Source organism: Podarcis pityusensis, assembly GCF_964106645.2.
Source record: "Podarcis pityusensis genome assembly, chromosome: 14".
NCBI classification, from domain to species: Eukaryota; Metazoa; Chordata; class Lepidosauria; order Squamata; family Lacertidae; genus Podarcis; species Podarcis pityusensis.
Window position 1 is genome coordinate 53192588 of NC_138039.1, and position 18482 is coordinate 53211069.

At 44.6% G+C, this 18482-nt stretch overlaps 1 pseudogene across 1 annotated transcript; it reads left to right on the forward strand.

Moving 5' to 3' along the window:
- The first annotated feature begins 14482 nt into the window (after window positions 1-14482).
- On the forward strand, window positions 14483-16791 carry LOC308462460 (tigger transposable element-derived protein 1 pseudogene; annotated as a pseudogene). Its single transcript, XR_013991539.1, has 4 exons — window positions 14483-14583; window positions 14940-14998; window positions 15168-16279; window positions 16780-16791. The product of XR_013991539.1 is annotated as a tigger transposable element-derived protein 1 pseudogene (transcript).
- The last annotated feature ends 1691 nt before the right edge of the window (window positions 16792-18482 follow it).

The window sequence follows — 18482 nt, forward strand, 5'->3', positions numbered from 1 at the left end:
GAGCGGTACCTATTTATCTACTTGCACTTTGACGTGCTTTCGAACTGCTAAGTTGGAAGGAGCAGGGACTGAGCAACGGGAGCTCACCCCATCACAGGGATTCGAACCGCCAACCTTCTGATCGGCAAGTCCTAGGCTCTGTGGTTTAATCCACAGCGCCACCTGCATCCCTTCTTAGGAAGCCCCTATTCCCTCTCACAGAGCTGTTTAACCATCAATCTCTCTTCCTAGGGAATGGCAGCTCTGTGAGAGGGAATAGGGGCTTCCTAAGAATGCTCCGCCCCTTCATGGATCACTGCCTTGTCGTGGCGAAGGGGCTTGAATAACTCAGAGAAGCTATGAGCTATGCCATGCAGGGCCACCCAAGATGGACAGGTCATAGTGGAGAGTTTTGTTTTTGTTTTTTAAATAATATTTATTAAAAGTTTCAGAATTACAGGAAAAAAAGAAAAAATAGGAAACAACACTACAATACATTAAAAAGAAGAAAAGAAAAAAACAAAGCATAAAAACCAATACAACAATACAGCAAAAAGATTTAAAAAAAAACACAAATCCCATATTACATATCTTTAACTTCCATTTGCTTGTTTCATTGACCTCCTCACACCTCCCTTTTTGTATTCTAGTTTAATTAGTTATTTCAGCAAATTCTTTCCATCTTTCTCAATTTTTATTGAATAATTTATCTTAACAATTTAACCTATTAATTAACTCAACAAATCCTTTCCATCTTTCCCCATATTCTGTTATTCAAATTGCCTTAATTTATTTAACCTTATCTTACTGTAAAATACCTTAGAGCTTGAAACTTAATACTCAATTATACATAACTCCTGATATCATTTCTACTAAAGCCATATAGTTTCATTCCAACATTTTCCCTAATATTCATTAATTTTAGGCTAATTCCCTAAATAAAAATTTTTCTTTATAAATTTTCTTCCAATCTTCATCCAACGTCTCTTCTTCCTGGTCTCGGGTCATGTCAGTCCTTACTGTTCATTCCATCTAGTCCATCAACCTGGTAATCTTATGTCCAAGGCTCTTAAGTCTCTTCCATGTCCCTTCTGCAGATCTTCTTCTTCTTGTTTATATCTGCACTTTTCCTTGTCTTTTGTTGGTCTCTTTATTAATTTATTTCCTTTCTCATTAAGGAGTAGGTCTCTGGGAGGTTCCAGCCCAAAATTATCTCCATCTCCCTTCATCAAACCAGCCCATTCCCCACAGTCTCACTCCCCACAGTCATCAATGTAATCCAAAAAATATTTAAGAGCATATTTCAAAGTCCCTCCGAAGTTAAGAACCTCCTCAGCTCCAGACTCCCCCTGGCCCACTCCAACTTCAATCTTCAAAAACAGCGGCTTATGCTCCTGCAGGGCCTCGGATCTCTCCATTTGTATTATTTGAGGTGCAACCGCAACCTCCTCCATTATCTTCTGCACTTGCCCAATCAATACAGGTTCCTGAGTTGGTCCCTGAATGGTTTCTGTATCAATATTCCCTGTTTGTCCACAGTTATTGACCACAACAGTCATCAAATCCGTTTTCTCATTCATCAAATCCATCTTCTCATGCATCTGTTCCAACAAAGCACTTGTCTTGCATAAAGCAAGCACCAAAACTTCCTCCCAGCTCATTTTTATTCAAGGTCAAAAGGACTGGTCCCACAATCTTAATCTCACAGCTGTAGAGTCCTCAAGTAGACTGCAGCAACAATTTAACAAGCTCCCTCTAGAGGAGACAATTTCTATTTGTATCCATCTTTTTAAGGCAAGTCCAACAAAGGAAAATTACTTTCATTTTTCAGATATTTTGTTTCTTTAGAATGCAAAAGGCAACATTGGAATCAGTTTATTTCTCTTCTTTAGCTATCTGTCAAAGTATTCCATTCACAGTCAGTGAACCTCTCCAACAATTTCTGTCTCTGACCCCCCCGTTCCCAGATTTGAGACGGTGGAAACTTATCTTTCTTCACTCCCTCTCCTGCAGGCTTAAACAAAGATCCCCCCCCCCTTTCTCCTGCTTCCAAGGGGGTTTTAGTGGTTATAAATGAAGGAAATTTAGACTTTTTTAACAACTTTCCAGACTTTAGCTTACAAGGTTTTTGCTTCAGTCTATGTACAAAAAGCGGAAGGCGGACTTCCTGTTTGAACCTTCCCGCTTCGGTGCCAAATTAGGGTATTTCTTGATCCAATTTTCCGTTTCTACTCACGGGTACTTGTTTTAAATCCAATTGTCCACAGGAAAAAGTCAGCGCTCTCCGGCAATGGCTGTGCGGCTTCACTCCGTGAAAGTAGCAATCAGTTCACAGCACCACGCCGCTCACCCCACTTCACTCCGGAACCCCGGAATGGGGTTCCCCGTGAGTAGGGGAGGCGCTCCTGGTGCCCTGCTGAGCCCCACGTTCCCAGGCTTCCTCCACCTGGGATTTCTAGCGGGTCCCCACCTTCGCCGCGGTGGGAAGACCCAGTTTCCACGGAGCCAGTTCCTCCGGTCAGAGGAACTCCGCCATTCGCCGATGGCGCTAACCCGGAAGTCCATAGTGGAGAGTTTTGACCAAATGTGATCCACCTGGAACAGGAACCGGCAAGCCACTCCAGTATCCCTGCCAAGAAAACTCCATGGACAAAGACAACAGGCATATGAAAGTTATGACACTGGAAGACGAGATGGTGTTCACGAAGCCACAAACATGAGTCTGACCAAACTGTGGGAGGCAGTGGAAGATAGGAGTGCCTGGCGTGTTCTGGTCCATGGGGTCACGAAGAGTCGGACACGACTAAACGACTAAACAACAACAACAAGAATGCTCTGCACCCTTAACAGCCTAACAGCTGATGTACAGCATAGCGCAGCAGCCACAGCGGCCCTTTTCCTGCACATCCTCCAGCCGACTCCAGAGCTTCAACTCCAGTTGTGTGGAGAGAGAGAGCAGGGGAGAGAGCTGGAGAGTAGGGTTAAAATGGGTGTTTGGAGGCTTTTTAGAGGGTGCTCCCCACTTACATGATTTTTGCTTCTGCTTGGGGGCCCAGAATGTGACCCCTGTGTCAGTGGGGGGGGTGCTTGTATCCCAAACAAATAACATGGTGTGGTGTCTGCAGTTTACAGCTCCTCTATTCCAAGTTATGAGGGCGCTCATGATCCTGGGTGGGTGGCTGTTCCTTGTGGTGTTCCTCAGACAAGCAGCAAAATCCTACACATGCTTGCTCAGAAATTGGTCTCCCTGAGCAGAATGGAGCTTGCTTCCTAGTCAACATGTTTAGGATCACAGCTAAAATTGTTTGCTGTGGCTGAATAGGGGGAAAGGTACTGCTGAGTTTTGAAGCTGAATGTTTGGAGATTCAGGACACATAGAAGGAAGCCCTTCTTCATGCAGCACATAACTAAACGAGGGAACTTACTCCCCAGGAGGCAGGGGTGGCCACCAACCTAGGTGGCTTTAAAGGAGAATTAGATCAATTCATGGCTGACAAGGGGCTATTGATGGCCACTAGCCAGGATGGCTCTGCTCTGCTTCCAATGTTGGAAGCATCAATGCTTCTGAATTTCAGTTGCTGGAAACCATGGCATGGGTGAGAGTGCTCTTGTGCCCAGGGGGTCTCATTGGGGTATCTGGCTGGCCACTGCGAGAACAGGAGGCTGGACTAGATGGGCCACTGGCTGGATCCAGCAGGCTCTTTTTGTGCTGTTATGTTCTTATGAGTTTGTCAACATGACCCAGTTTCCCTCAGCCGCAGACTTTGCAGAGGCTGCATGAAGCCATGCAGAGCGACCTCGCTGGGATGACACCTGGGGATTTTCAGAAGCCAAAGGATCCAAAATAAGCCATGCATCAAGCCTCCTTTGGCATGAAAGCAAAACAAAAATAGACAACCTCTAAGCAGAAAAATCAACAGTGAACTTTATGCAACCTCTCAGAAATGCACGCAATGTTATCCTCAAGAGTAAGAGAACCATTTTTAGAAGACTTACTCCTTCTCCCCACACCCCAAATGTCATTTATTACTTTTTCCCCATGCTTTCTCCAAGGACCTCCAGGCAGCAGACGTTCCTCTTCCCTGCCCTGCTAAAATACTCACAACAACCCTGCAAGGTAGATTAGGCTGAGAAATGCTAGGCCGTATCTGGAGTTCTTGGTCCATGACAGAGGAATCCAATGCAACAGTTACTCTAGTGGAAGTCTGCTGCCCAACAGCTAACCCTTGGTGTGGTATCAGTTGCCCAGCCATCTTCTGGAATGTGCTTGTCTTTACTTTTGTACCACAATGGTCCACTAGTGCAACAACTATAGTGCTAAATGACTTGAAAGTAGTGCTACACTGAATGCAATCCAGTGATCAATCCAGAGTCACCCGCTGAGCTTTATGACTGACTGGGGATTTGAACTCAGTCTTTCGCAACCTGGTGCCATTCAGAAGTTGTTGGATGCCAGGTTACAGCAGCCTCAGCAGCCAGTGTGGCCAATGGTTAGAAATGAAGGGAGCTGTGAAAGCTGCTCTAACCACTGGGCAGTCTCAACTATGTTTTAACACAAAATTATGCTTTGGTGTTGTCTGAGTGACCATATCCTCCCAGGCTCACCTTCTCCTCCTCTTCTCTCCATTTCCTGTACAGCAAGGAGGAGGAGTTTGGAAGCTTAATTCACAATTTTTTGTTTCATCTAAACCACAGTTCCTTGAGTTTGACATAACAAGGAACTGTGGTTAGTTCAAACTCAGGAGTGTGAGCTGTTGATTCTCTCCTTGCACAAAGAAGAAGAAAGGAAGCTTGAAATCTAAGAATCAAGGTTGGTTTGCATGCAATGGGTTCCATAGTTTAGCAATAACTATAGCTAGTTTCACCAAGTCAGCTCCATGATGCCTGATTTGAAACTGGCTTGTTTTGAAACTACCCAAAGCTCCTGTTAAATGGTGATCCCCAGTTTGGATGAAAATGACAAGATGCATTTAAGGGAAAGCAAACCCCAAACCTTCCAAACTCCCCTTCCAAGTCAGGTGGGAGAGAGAGCAGAGAGGGGAGCCCAGCAAAGGGTCATTCATTCACATACTACTAAACTCGGGTGACGTTCCTTGTAAATAAGTTGGGAATTGGGAGGAGGCCATCACTTTCATCAGCCCCAGTCAGCCTGGGACCAGGGAGAATGAGAGGGCACCACACGGCCTGCCTCTGGCCAGAGGTGAATAAAATGTGATGTCTCTGGAAGAGCACTTGCTTTGCCTGCCCAAGCTCCCATGTTCAATCTTTGGCATCTTCAGGTAGGTCTGGAACTGTCCCTTTCCTGAGACCATGGAGAGATGCTGCCAGTCAGTACAGAGTTGGGTGGGGCAATGGTGTGGCTCAGTTTAAGCCAGCCCCCTTTGTTGCTACCTGAAAATAATCCATCCATTCACTTCCCATGCCTCAGCAAGGTAGGCAGCTTTGCACAGCAAACTTACATTTCTATTTCTGCTTAATGTGTTGGAGCAGACCTTGCTTTAGGAGGCAACAGACGGCATTTTCCTTTCTGAGTCATGTCACATTATGACGTTGCCATCCAACCTGATGCGACAAGTCCCAGAGTTGCTGCATGCTCTGCCAGAGCCATCTCTTCCCTTGAAGGAATGAAATCATATGGAAAATTATTTCTTCCACCATTTGAATATGCTTCAGCACCTGAATTTTCAGCAGTGTCAGAAAGATAATCTGGATGCATTTGCTTTCATTTCATCCCATTCCCCAGCTAATGGCCCAGTTTACACTGGTTTTCCATTGTAAAAACAAGCTAATGTGAGCTTAGACACTTCAAGTATGCAAGAAAAAGATTGGAACATTCTGCTTTTGAACTAACCACCATACCCTGTTACATCATATTTCAAGGAACTGTGATTATTTAAAACAAGCTAGGATCAAACCATGGTGTGATATTCTAGTTTGTTAACTAATTATGGTTGGAACAAACCACAGTTCCTCAAGCTTGGATGTAACAGGGAACTGGGCCAATGACCTGTCTGGCTATAAGTCCAAGACTCATGGCAAGTTCATTATTGTGATGTAGATGATGTAGCTACCTCTTGCATTGGAAATGGCCAGATGTGTTGAGCTGCTGTGGTAGCCAGTATCTGCATTTCTATCATTCTGCCATTGAATGGTTTTGAAATGCCCCCCTTTTCTTTGTTGTAAGCAGCTTTGAGCATGTTTGTTTTGTGGGAAAGTGGCATACAAATAAAATGGTTAGGTTGGTGGGTGAATTAGAGGATGAGTCCCCTGGAGTACCTCAGTCTCTCCAGCCTTGCAAAGCCAAAGACTGCAAAATGATGTGAAGACCCTTTAGCCTGGTGTAATATGCGGTTACTGACTCCTACTTGCCTGCATAAACAGACTTAACCTGAACCCTGAGTTCATGCTGCTAGTGAGGGTGGCCTAACTGGTTTCCAGTAGCTTTTACCTCTTTGCCCTTTTCCCCTGTTTGTGCTTCCTAGAACAAGCAAGGAGTCAGGCGGCCAATGACTCCCAGCTGCAAGAAAAACCAAGTGAACAGAACTCCCCAAATGGAGATTTTAAAGCCTGTATCTTTGCCAACCCGAAGATGGCACGATCCTTTTTGTAAGGAAACCAAACTTTTCTTTTTAACTCATTTAGAACCTGTTTCCATCCTTGTTATACTGCCAGCAGATGGAGACTTGTTTGCTGTAACTTCTGGAAACTATCTGATTAAAGCATTCACTTATTTGCAAAACTAAGTGTCTGTGATGTGTATTCTAGCCCAAGTATTTTCATGGGGAACATTACTTTCAAGGTGGGTGAGGGCAGATATAAATCTAAGTTTTCATATGCTTGGAGCAATCACCATTGTGCTTAACTCTGCAAATGGAGAGTAGGGATCTGTCTTCCAAGCCTCTCTCTCCAACATTGCCACCTAGGCAGCTCTTCCGGGACAGTGGAGTCCAGCCCCTCTAGGTCTGGACAGTGCGCTCAAGGCTTTTGTTGCCTCTAGATCACTGCAGAAGAAACAGCTCTGGCAGATGCCTCTGGCAGGGTCCCTTTGAGCTGTCCAAGGTCCTGCACCTCCATGCTCTCCTCTTGACTTTGACTTCCTTGAGAGCTCACAGAACACTCACAGAGTTCTACTTTAAATGGTTTGGCTTTTGAACGAAGGAAAGGCTTATAGGACACACCAGTAAGTAGAGACAAGAACTTTTCTCTCTTAAGCAAGGACAGAACAGCCACAGAAAACTCCTGGCTTCATCCAAGCTCTGTGCCTTCAGGAAGGACTGAAGCTCAATGGTTGAGGGCTTGCTGTCCACAAAGAAGGTCCCAGGTTCAAGTTCCAGCATCTCCAGGTAGGACTGCAAAAGGCTTCTGCCTGAACCCTGGAGTGCCACTGCCAGTCAGTGTAGACAATGCTGGACTAGATAGGCTGATTAATAGTCTTAGACAGCTTCCCGTGTTCCCATTAGTGACTAAGCCATATAAGGACTCTGTCCACACACCTATGGGAGGCATCTTACCATTTCTGAGGTCAAAATAAAGCTATGCAAAATAACTCAGAAGTGTAGAGTTTGTGCATCTAAATGTCAAGCATGCCCCCCCCCCCCAGATTGCAGGGAAAGAGACAAGGACCAGCTTCAGACTAAATTCTACATTCTGAGCGCCTTAATCAAGTCATCCAGGATAATGGTGCCTCTTTTCCTCCACTTCCAGGCTGGAGGATGCATCCGGATCCTGTTTTTGTATAGCCAGGGGCAAAAGCTCTGTAGGAGGCCTGCTAACCAGATAAGCTACTTTGCATCTCTTTGTTGCTCCTCTCCCTTTCTCCCACCCACCCAGCACAGCTGCTCCATTTCCAGTGGCTAATTGTAGTCATTCATGATAATAGCAGGGCCGTCTCCAAAAACGAGCATTAACGAGCTGTTCATTAATTGTCATTGACAAGAGTCACAGCAGCCGCTGCAGCCCTCATGAAGCAGCTGAACATAAGAGGTTATTACAAGAAGCCATTCTTGCTGGATGAAGACGGTCCCATGGCGACCGTGGTCGGTCTTGGCTTCAATGAAGTTGCAGCTGAAGTCCTCTGGCTGGGGATGGGGGGGGGGGAGAGACATATGTGACCATTTCATTGTTCTTTGCTCTCCTGCAATTTCATGCACCTCAACGGTCCTGTGGACCACAGACTGCCCCATGTTCTGCTCCCTGGGCCAAAAGGAAGGGCCATGAATCAGAGAATAAGAGAATTGTACAGTTGGAAGGTGACTAAAGGGTCTTCCCTGCAATGCCAAGTTCAAAGTGTTGCTACTTGCATACCAAGCCCTTAACAACTGGGGACCAGTTTACCTGTGAGACCCCCTTGTCCCATACAGGCCCTCTCAGCTGAAGTGACACAGGTGCATTTGTAAGAAATCAGTATTTTAGTATGGTGATACCTGTGCTTTGGAACTCCCTGCCTAATGACATTGCTGTGTTCTCAATGCCTGTTTAGATGAGCTGACCCAGAACAGTTTATTGCTGGTTTTACTATTCTGAATGTTTTAATTGTTTTCACTAATAGTTTTATTGTTTTCTTCATTTTGCAAACTGCTTTGGGGGGGGGGGTTAAATAAAAAAAAATACTCAAGCGGTATATAAATTTTATGAAATAAATAAAATAAAAATAAACAGGCATAGCCAAGCCCTGGGTCTTTTATGGAATATAATGTCTAAGAAAAAAATGTGATCCATTTTCACATGCTAAATTGGCTTTCTGGGGAAACTCAACTTTAAAAATTAGGAAAAGATGGGAATATTTAAAAATTGGATGCAAGCGGGCAAAATGAGGAAGATGAATTTTATACGCAGAGTGGTTTAAGAGACAACTATCTATCAGATGCATCCCAATGGCAATATCTGCAGTTACAACATGTTGTAACAACAATGTTTGGACTGGCAGCTTTTTCAGCCTCTGAGACACCAGAGATATTAGAACAATTGATAAAATCATTTTGAACCAAAAAACCAACTATCGTTTTTATAGATATTTGTTATTAATAAATTAGTTCGATATGCAGACTTTGCAAAATGATTGGAATGAAGAATTGGTTGTTCCTAGAGTACCTGAGACAGTGTCCCACTGCCAAGGTAGTATTGTTGTTGTTTGTTGTTGTTTAGTCATTATTCGTGTCCGCCTCTTTGTGACCTCTGGTCCATGGGGTCACAAAGAGTAGGAAACGACTAAACGACTAAACAACAACAATACTACCTTGGCAGTGGGACACTGTCTCAGCTGCAATAGCAGAAATATTAATGGATCTAAAACTAAGACTTATGCAACAGAAAATAATATTTAGAATCTATTGGATTCCATTATGTTTGTATAAAAAAGGAGTGTCTGGTGTATGTAGCTCTTTGTTGGAGATGGACTAAGGATAATGTCTCTTTGAAACATATGTTCTTACAGTGTCCTGTTCTCACCAGGTTTTGGGAGAAAGTGTTGGACTGTATAAATTTGAGTGTATGGGAAAACTTAAATGTTTCAGAGGAAAATATTATTTTGAATTATATACCTATTATATGGAAATTGGAAACAGAAGAACAAAAATGGATTCTATGCACCCTAACTGTAGCCGAAAGCCTGGTACTGATGAACTGGAAGTACAAAACTATGATTCCCTTTAACCAGTGGTTTAGACCACAGCTCTACCCACAGCTCTTTTACAGAATACAGTTGGTTATTATATAGGCATTAGCATATATAAGAATCATATATATATTAGCATATATTGTACCTTCTTCTCTCTTCTTTCATTATATTTTGCACAAACTTTTAAAAACTTTAAAATAACAATAATAAAAAGTCCTGCAAGTACAAACAGGCGACTCTTGATTTCCTGTGTCCCACTCCAAAGGGCATTAGACATCAGAATGTAGGAGGAACCCTGTCAAAATTGCTCTTTTCAGAATATCACAGCCTCTTTGATATTGGAAACCACTCATTGGTTGGTTGGTTGGTTGGTTGGTTGGTTGGTTGGTTTATACTCTGCATTTTTCCTGATGGGACACAAGGTAGCTTATAGATAAGAACAAGACCTGTTAGAAAAGCATAGAAAAAATCAATCATTAAAATACAATTAAACATTGATAGAATGAAAACTATATACATCTATAAAGGTAAAGGTACCCCTGATCATTAAGTCCAGTTGTGGACAACTCTGGGGTTGCAGCGCTCATCTCACTCTATAGGCCGAGGGAGCTGCCATTTGTCCTCAGACAGCTTCCAGGTCATGTGGCCAGCATGACTAAGCCGCTTCTGGCAAACCAGAGCAGCACACGGAAACGCCGTTTACCTTCCTGCCGGAGTGGTACCCATTCATCTACTTGCACTTTGACGTGCTTTCAAACTGCTAGGTGGGCAGGAGCAGGGACCGAGCAATGGGAGCTCACCCCGTCGCAGGGATTCTAACCGCCGACCTTCTGATAGGCAAGCCCTAGGCTCTGTGGTTTAACCCACAGCACCACCCGCGTCCCTATATAAAATGTGTTTAAAACATACCAATAATTACAGTAAAAAATATAAAACGGGGATTAGAGATGGACAAATGTGTCAATTTTGGTTTCTTTCAGGTTTTCATTCTTCCAATCTGAAATTCAGTTCTACCCATTTCTTTTTAAAAAAATGAATTTTATTAGAATGTATAAAGTAAAATCAAGAAGCAAAAAAGATAGAGAAAGTCGGGGGGCAAAGAAAGAAGGAAAGAGGAAGAGATAAAGGAAAGGGAATAGAAAGAAAAAGTGGAAGGAGGGAGAGAGAGAGAAGAGAAAAGGGGGGGTAGAGAAAAAAGTTAAGAAGCTAAAGAACTTCCAATTCTTCATCTGTCTGCTATATATAAACATTATTCACTTCACCCTCTCCAGTATAACACCTAATAAAGCTACTTTCTAGAAACCATTACCTTCAATTCTCAAATCCAAATGTCATCTTTTCCCCCCACATAGTTCTACCCATTTCCTGATTGTCATGATCAATAGAATTTTTTAAAATTGCAAATCATGCTGAGTTTACAGAGGAATGCCCCATTGCGCTTGTCTTATTATGCACTGAACATGGATGCTTAAATCTGTGTAATTCAAATTGCTTCTAACAACTGAGTTGGTTGGGTTATTATTATTAATTTTTAAGACATTCCTCCCTCCCTGTGGGGATGCAGCAGATCTTTCCAAATGCACGATAATTGAGATAATTGGCTGATGTGGTTTCTAATTAGGATGGGACAATCAGCTAACCTTTCACTGACAAACCTCATTTATGGAGCTCAAACATGAAGGGGCGCTTGGCATTAGATCTGCTTTTTATAGTAGATTATCCTGTTTCACATCTGCATTCTGTTTGTGCCTGGGCTCCAGAAGACAAAATTATTATTTATTAATATTTATTAAATTTCCATACCACCCTTCATCCGAGGATCACAGCACAGTTTACAATATAATAACAGAAAAATGCACAACATAGTAACAAACAAAAACAATGCCCCCTCCCCAGTTTAAAATGCCATACATTGCTTAATTAGCCAAAAGTCTGGGAGAAGAGGAATGTTTTTGCCTGGCACCTAAAGGCACCCACCCCTAGTTTGGAGTGTCACTCCAGAAGGATACCATGGTCGATGGTATTGAAAGCCACTGAGAGCTCAAGGAGAATTAACAAGGGCACATTCCCCCTCTTTCTCTCCTGACAAAGGTCACCAAATAGGATGACCAAAGCAGTTTCTGCACTAAAACTGGACCTAAATCCTGACTGAAATGCATCTAGAAAATCAGTTTCCTCCAAGAGGGCCTGCAAAGATTTCCAGCACTTGATCTGATCTCCATCTCCGCCCCCCCCGCCCCCCCGCTGGACCTGTGGCCTCAAGTGGACTTCCAGACCAGGACCTGCCTGCAGCTGTGCAAGTAGGGCAGGAACCAACACCCTGGGCAGGTAGCCAGCATTGGAAACACCTGCCTGCCTGCCCAAGGTTGGGGCTGCCCCGAAGGAGTTGTCCCTTTGGGGGCTGCCCTTTGGGGGTGGGATGGGGGGGGTGTTGTTTTATTGGGGATGGGGTTGTTTTAAACTGTTGTTAAATGTTATATGTTAATTTGGATTTTGTATCTGGATTTCACATTAAACATTTTAAAAAAACTTCCCTATACAGGATTGCCTTCAGACAGCTTGGAGGTCAGATAACTCCATACCCTCCAACATTTCTTCCCAAAAAATAAGGACATTAGGAAGAACTTCCTGACAGTAAGAGCTGTTCAACAGTGGAATTTGCTGCCAAGGAGTGTGGTGGAGTCTCCTTCTTTGGAGGTCTTTAAGCAGAGGCTTGACAACCATATGTCAGGAGTGCTCTGATGGTGTTTCCTGCTTGGCAGGGGGTTGGACTCGATGGCCCTTGTGGTCTCTTCCAACTCTATGATTCTATGATTCTATGACATCCTAAGGAAAAGTGGGAGATTCCAGGATCAAATCAGAAACCGGGACTGCTTCTCTAAATCAGGGCCGTCCCTGAAAAACAGGGAGACTTGGAGAGCCTGGTATTTGTGGGCTGGGGTATTGTTATTTAGGGGCTTTGCTGGGGAATGGTTTTGGGGTTTTTTGTATATATTAGTATTGTTAACTGTTTTAATTATTTTTATTATGTACCTTGTCCTTTTTACATTGTACTTTACGTTGTGAACCACCCTGAGACCTATGCGTATAGGGTGGTATATAAATTCAGTAAATAATACTATGGTATAAAGGTGGTTTTCGTTGTTTGACCTTCAGTTGTTCTCAAATATTTTGGGGCCACTCCTCCTTTGGTTCCATAAACTCAATCCCTGTGCCCACTCCCCTATCCTATAAAAAACATGAACCAGAATAGCATGTTGCATGACCCACTAAGGAACATAATAACATCATGAAATTCCAAACACTAACAATTGCATATTGATTCAAAATCCAAATAAATCTATTCAGTTGAATTAATTCAAAAAACCTGATGAACTTGCCCCAGTGACACCAGCTTTTCAAAGCCTGGTAGTCATTTATACCTCCAGCCCTCCTGCTACCCCTTTGCCTCTTAGCAGCCCCCTAGGGACACCACTCACCCGTGCAGTGCTGCTCCTACCTACTTAACTAAATGTCTTCAGGGATATTGAAGGAAGAAGTGCAGTATAATGGTTAGAGCGTTGGGCTTTGACCTGGGAGACCAGGATTTGAATCCCTACTCAGCAAGGAAGCTCACTTGAGGTGAACTTGGGCCAGTTACTGCTTCTTAGCCTTGCCTGTACACCACCTGGAGCTCCTTGAAGAAACCTGTCCTAGCATAGTCTGCAATTTTTTCTTCCCCTAGAAAAGTGGATTCCATGTTTCCACCTCATTCTCAGGGCACTTAAGTTTTTTGTTAGCACTTATTCATATTTCCAGAGAGTGCAAGGTCGCGCTTCCTTTCACACAGTCCAGAGTCCAGGGATGGTCTGCATGGATGGATGAATCAGCCCCTTCCAGTTTCTCACCATTTCTCATTTTCCTAATCTTAAGCCTTCCTTCCCCACATTTCCAAATCAGTTTGGGTTCATTATTATCATTATCACCCTCATCCTCATTAAAAGCACTCATGAAAATTCATCAGCATTTTAGTGCTAACTTCCTGTAATCTACATGCTTTTATATGCAGATTTGTCTAATATAGCAAAGCTATATTTGTCCAAATAGCAAAGCTATTTCCCCAACTGTAATCTTTATCTTCTCAAATGTTATCTTCTCAAATATATGCATTTTCATGCACACCTAGTCTGAGCATATTTGTACACACAAAATTCAGAGGAGTGTGAGGTTTGATGTATGTATGTGCTGTAGTCTGCATGTCTTTTTCTGAACGTATGGATTAGGTAGGTTGGTCTTTGGATGCAAACTTATTCAAATTTCTCCACCACCTGCTAGTAGTCTGGGTTCATTTTTTGTTCCTATGGGAGGGTCAGCTGGCAGCATGCTCAGCCAGGCAATGCTGCAGCCTAAATGGCCCGCTCCAAGCCCAGAGCTTTCATAGAACAGAATCATAGAATCCTAGAGTTGGAAGAGACCACAAGGGCCATCGAGTCCAACCCCCTGCCAAGCAGGAAACACCATCAGAGCACTCCTGACATATGGTTGTCAAGCCTCTGCTTAAAGACCTCCAAAGAAGGAGACTCCACCACACTCCTTGGCAGCAAATTCCACTGTCGAACAGCTCTTACTGTCAGGAAGTTCTTCCTAATGTTTAGGTGGAATCTTCTTTCTTGTAGTTTGGATCCATTGCTCCGTGTCCGCTTCTCTGAGGCAGCAGAAAACAACCTTTCTCCCTCCTCCATGTGACATCCTTTTATATACAGTGGTGCCCCGCAAGACGAATGCCTCGCAAGACAAAAAACTCGCTAGACGAAAGGGTTTTTCATTTTTTGAGGTGCTTCGCAAGACGAATGTCCCTATGGGCTTGCTTCGCAAGACCAAACGTCTTGCAAGTTTGTTTCCTTTTTCGTAAAACCGTTAATACCCAGGGTGCATTGCTTGAAGAGGTGCAGTTGCGACTTGACTTCGAGGAGCAACTCATAGCACGCGGTGTGGTAGCCTTTTTTGAGGTTTTTGAAGACTTTGGTGATTTTTTAAGCTTTTCCAAAACTTCTTTTGCAGCCATTTGGTAAGTTAAACTTTTAAAACTTTTTTTGGGGTTTTTGGATTTTGGGTTGGGGTGTTTGGAATTCAAGGACTTGGTGTTGGGGAGGGGTTTGCAAGAATCTGGAAGCTTGTGTGGTTTTTTTCTGCATTTTTATGATTTTCTGTGACCATTCGGCCACTCTGCTGGTTTTTTTTTAAAAAAATCTGGGTTTGAATTTCTGTGTGCTGGGTGACTGGGGGAACAGTTGGGGAGGGGTTTGCAGCAGTTGGGGAGGGGTTTGCAATTTCTGTGTGGTGGGTGGCTGGGGGAATAGTTGAGGTTTTTGAAGACTTTGGTGATTTTTGAAGCTTTTCCAAAACTTCTTTTGCAGCCATTTGGTAAGTTAAAGTTTTAAAACTTTTTTGGGGGTTTTTGGATATTGGGTTGGGGTGTTTGGAATTCAAGGACTTGGTTCTGGGTTTGAATTTCTGTGTGGTGGGTGGCTGGGTGCTTTTGAATTTTTTGGATGTGAAGCACTGGTTTTTTTGGGGGGTGGGGGTTGCGCAGGTAGGAGCTGTGCTGCCATGGGACCCAAGAAGACTGCTGCTGCAGAGGCCGGCGAGGGGAAGAAGGAGAAGGTTACACTGGAAATGAAGAAGGAGATCATCCGGAAGCACGACGGTGAAATGTGTGTGACAGACCTCGCCAGGGAGTACGGGAGGAATCCATCGACCATCGGGACCATCCTGAAGATGAGGGAGAAGATCCTTGCGACTGATGCAGCCAAGGGAGTCACCAGGATCGTGAAGAACCGCCCAGCTGTTCTGGAGGAGGTGGAGAAGTTGCTGCTCATCTGGTTAGAAGAGAAGCAGCGTGCAGGGGACACAGTGACTGAGGCCGTCATTTGTGAGAAGGCCAAGGCCTTGCACGCAGACCTCGTCCGGGAACAGCCAGGAACCTCAGGCGAGCCAGAAGTCTTCAAGGCAAGCAGAGGCTGGTTTGACCGGTTCAAGGCAACATCTGGAATCCACAGCGTGGTCAGACATGGAGAGGCTGCCAGTTCTGATGTTCCTGCGGCTGAAGACTTTGCAGCGGAGTTCCTGGAGGTTGTGACGACGGAGGGCTACGTTCCACAGCAGGTCTTCAACTGCGACGAGACCGGGCTGTTTTGGAAGAGGATGCCCAAAAGGACTTTCATCACACAGGAGGAGGCCAAGTTGCCTGGCCACAAGCCCATGAAGGACCGTCTGACCCTGCTCTTCTGTGCTAACGCAAGCGGCGACCTGAAGATCAAGCCCCTGCTGGTGTACCACTCGGAGAACCCACGGGCCTTCAAGAAACACAAGATCGACAAGGAGCAGCTGAGTGTCATGTGGCGATCCAACAGTAAGGCTTGGGTCACACGTGTGCTGTTTGTGGACTGGGTCAATCTTGCTTTTGGCCCTGCTGTCAAACAGTACCTGCTGGACAACGACCTGCCACTGAAGGCTTTGCTTCTGATGGACAATGCTCCTGCTCATCCTAAAGGCCTTGAGGAGGACTTGTTGGAGGAGTTCAGCTTCATCAGCATCATGTTCCTGCTGCCTAACACCATGCCACTGCTCCAGCCGATGGATCAGCAGGTCATCGCTAATTTCAAAAAACTCTACACCAAGGAGCTTTTCAGCCAATGCTTCGAGGCAACTGATTGCAGCACCATCACCCTGCGGGAATTCTGGAAGGACCACTTCGACATCGTCACCTGCTTGAAGATGATCACCACGGCCTGGGACGGGATCAGCCAGAGAAATTTGAATTGCGCTTGGCGCAGCCTGTGGCCGGACTGTGTGGCACCAAGTGACTCTGATGCACCAGAGTCAACAGTGGTGCAGGACATTGTTTCCTTGGGGAGGACCATGAGCCTGGAGGTCACAGAGGAGGACATCAGCGAGCTGGTGGAGGAGCACGACCACGAGCTGACCACCCAGGAGCTGGTCGAACTGCAGGCAGAGGCTGCGCAGGAGCAGGCCTCGCTGGAAGAGGAGGAAGCAACTGAGGAACGGCTGTCCTCCAAAGAACTGAGGGACATTTGCCTGAAGTGGAAGGATGTGCAGGCTTTTGCACAGCGGCACCACCCTGACAAGCACGTGGCACATGACCTTGCGAACACTTTTGATATGAGGGTCATGTCGCCTTTCAGGGAGGTGCTTAAAAGGCGGCTGAAGCAGCAGACCATGGACAGGTTCTTCAGCAAGAAGCAAAGAGTGGAAGAGGAACCTTCTTCGAGTTGTCTCCCAGAGTCTTAGAAAATATACTGTACACTTTGTTGATTTTTAAATGTTTTTCTGTCATGTTTAGAAACTTAATTTATTGTTCCTTCAATTTTTGAAATGCTCTTTACAGTATATGTGACTTTAAAGAGCACTTAATAAACTCTTGTTGTACCAAATTTGGCTTTGTTTGGACTTTTTTTGACCATAGGAACGCATTAATTGAATTTCAGTGCATTCCTATGGGATTTCGTGCTTTGCAAGACGAAAAATTCGCTAGACGAAAAAACTCGCGGAACGAATTAATTTCGTCTTGTGAGGCACCACTGTATTTGAACATGGCTATCATATCACCCCTTAACCTCCTCTTCTCCAGGCTAAACATGCCCAGCTCCCTTAGCCGTTCCTCATAAGGCATCGTTTCCAGGCCTTTGACCATTTTGGTTGCCCTCCTCTGGACACGTTCCAGTTTGTCAGTGTCCTTCTTGAACTGTGGTGCCCAGAACTGGACACAGTACTCCAGGTGAGGTCTGACCAGAGCAGAATACAGTGGCACTATTACTTCTCTTGATCTAGATGCTATACTCCTATTGATGCAGCCCAGAACTGCATTGGCTTTTTTAGCTGCCGCGTCACGCTGTTGGCTCATGTCAAGCTTTGGCCTGGTGAACTGCTGGAAAGAGGCAAATGGAATCCCACTCCAAGGCTGCCGTCCTCTGTACATGTTCCTGGATGAAAGCCTCAATGAACACGGTGGGACTTAGCCCCTGAGTAAACATGCATAGGATTGTGTTGCGAATCTGGAAACGAGAGGATGCAATTGGTTTTTTTTTGTTTTCTCTCTCTTTCTCTCTGTGTGGTTATTTATGACATCAAATGGGAGGGTTAATAATGAAAATAAAACAAACAAACCAACAGAAAATAAGAATGGGGGAAATGTGCTTTGCAAACAAAAGGGGGAAACTGGGGCATTTGGGTGATGTTCTTTTCCACAGATGTCGCCTGAATGTGTTTTGTGACCAGTGAACCATATGCAAGATCAGAGTAGGATGTTGCACATTGGAAAAGAGAGAGACAAGTCACCTTCCTTCCTCCCCTCCCCTCCTCCTTGCCTGCAACCTTCCAGTCAATTTTGGGAAGTCTCAAGACACAGCATTAAGGGTAGTCAGTTCCGTTTAAACATAGACAGTGTCCTTTATGTTCCCCCAGCCCTGAAGGAGGCAGCAGAATGGTCCCATTTCCTCATGGATTTGTTTTAGGAATACTGGGGTCACTTCTTTCCTTACGGGAAGAGGAGATGGGAAGGTGGGGGCAGGGGCATTACCATATTTGGCATCATCTGAGCCAAATGAAAAAGAAGGGTCTGCGTCCCTCGTTCTGAGATTTCTTCTCCCCCAATTTAGTTTCTGTTGCGCCATTTTTAACAGATGAACAAAGCATTCCTGATGAATAAAATATATGCAGAAGCATTGCAATTTATTTATTTATTATTATCACCTTTACAAGATCACACATAAGAAGATTCGCAGATTCTGGGCGGGGTCGGCTAACGCTTTCTCTGGTGCTTTGAGCGCAGGGCCCCCTGCTCTGCCTGATGCCCCAAATGCAAAACCTAATGATGCGGTGACATTTT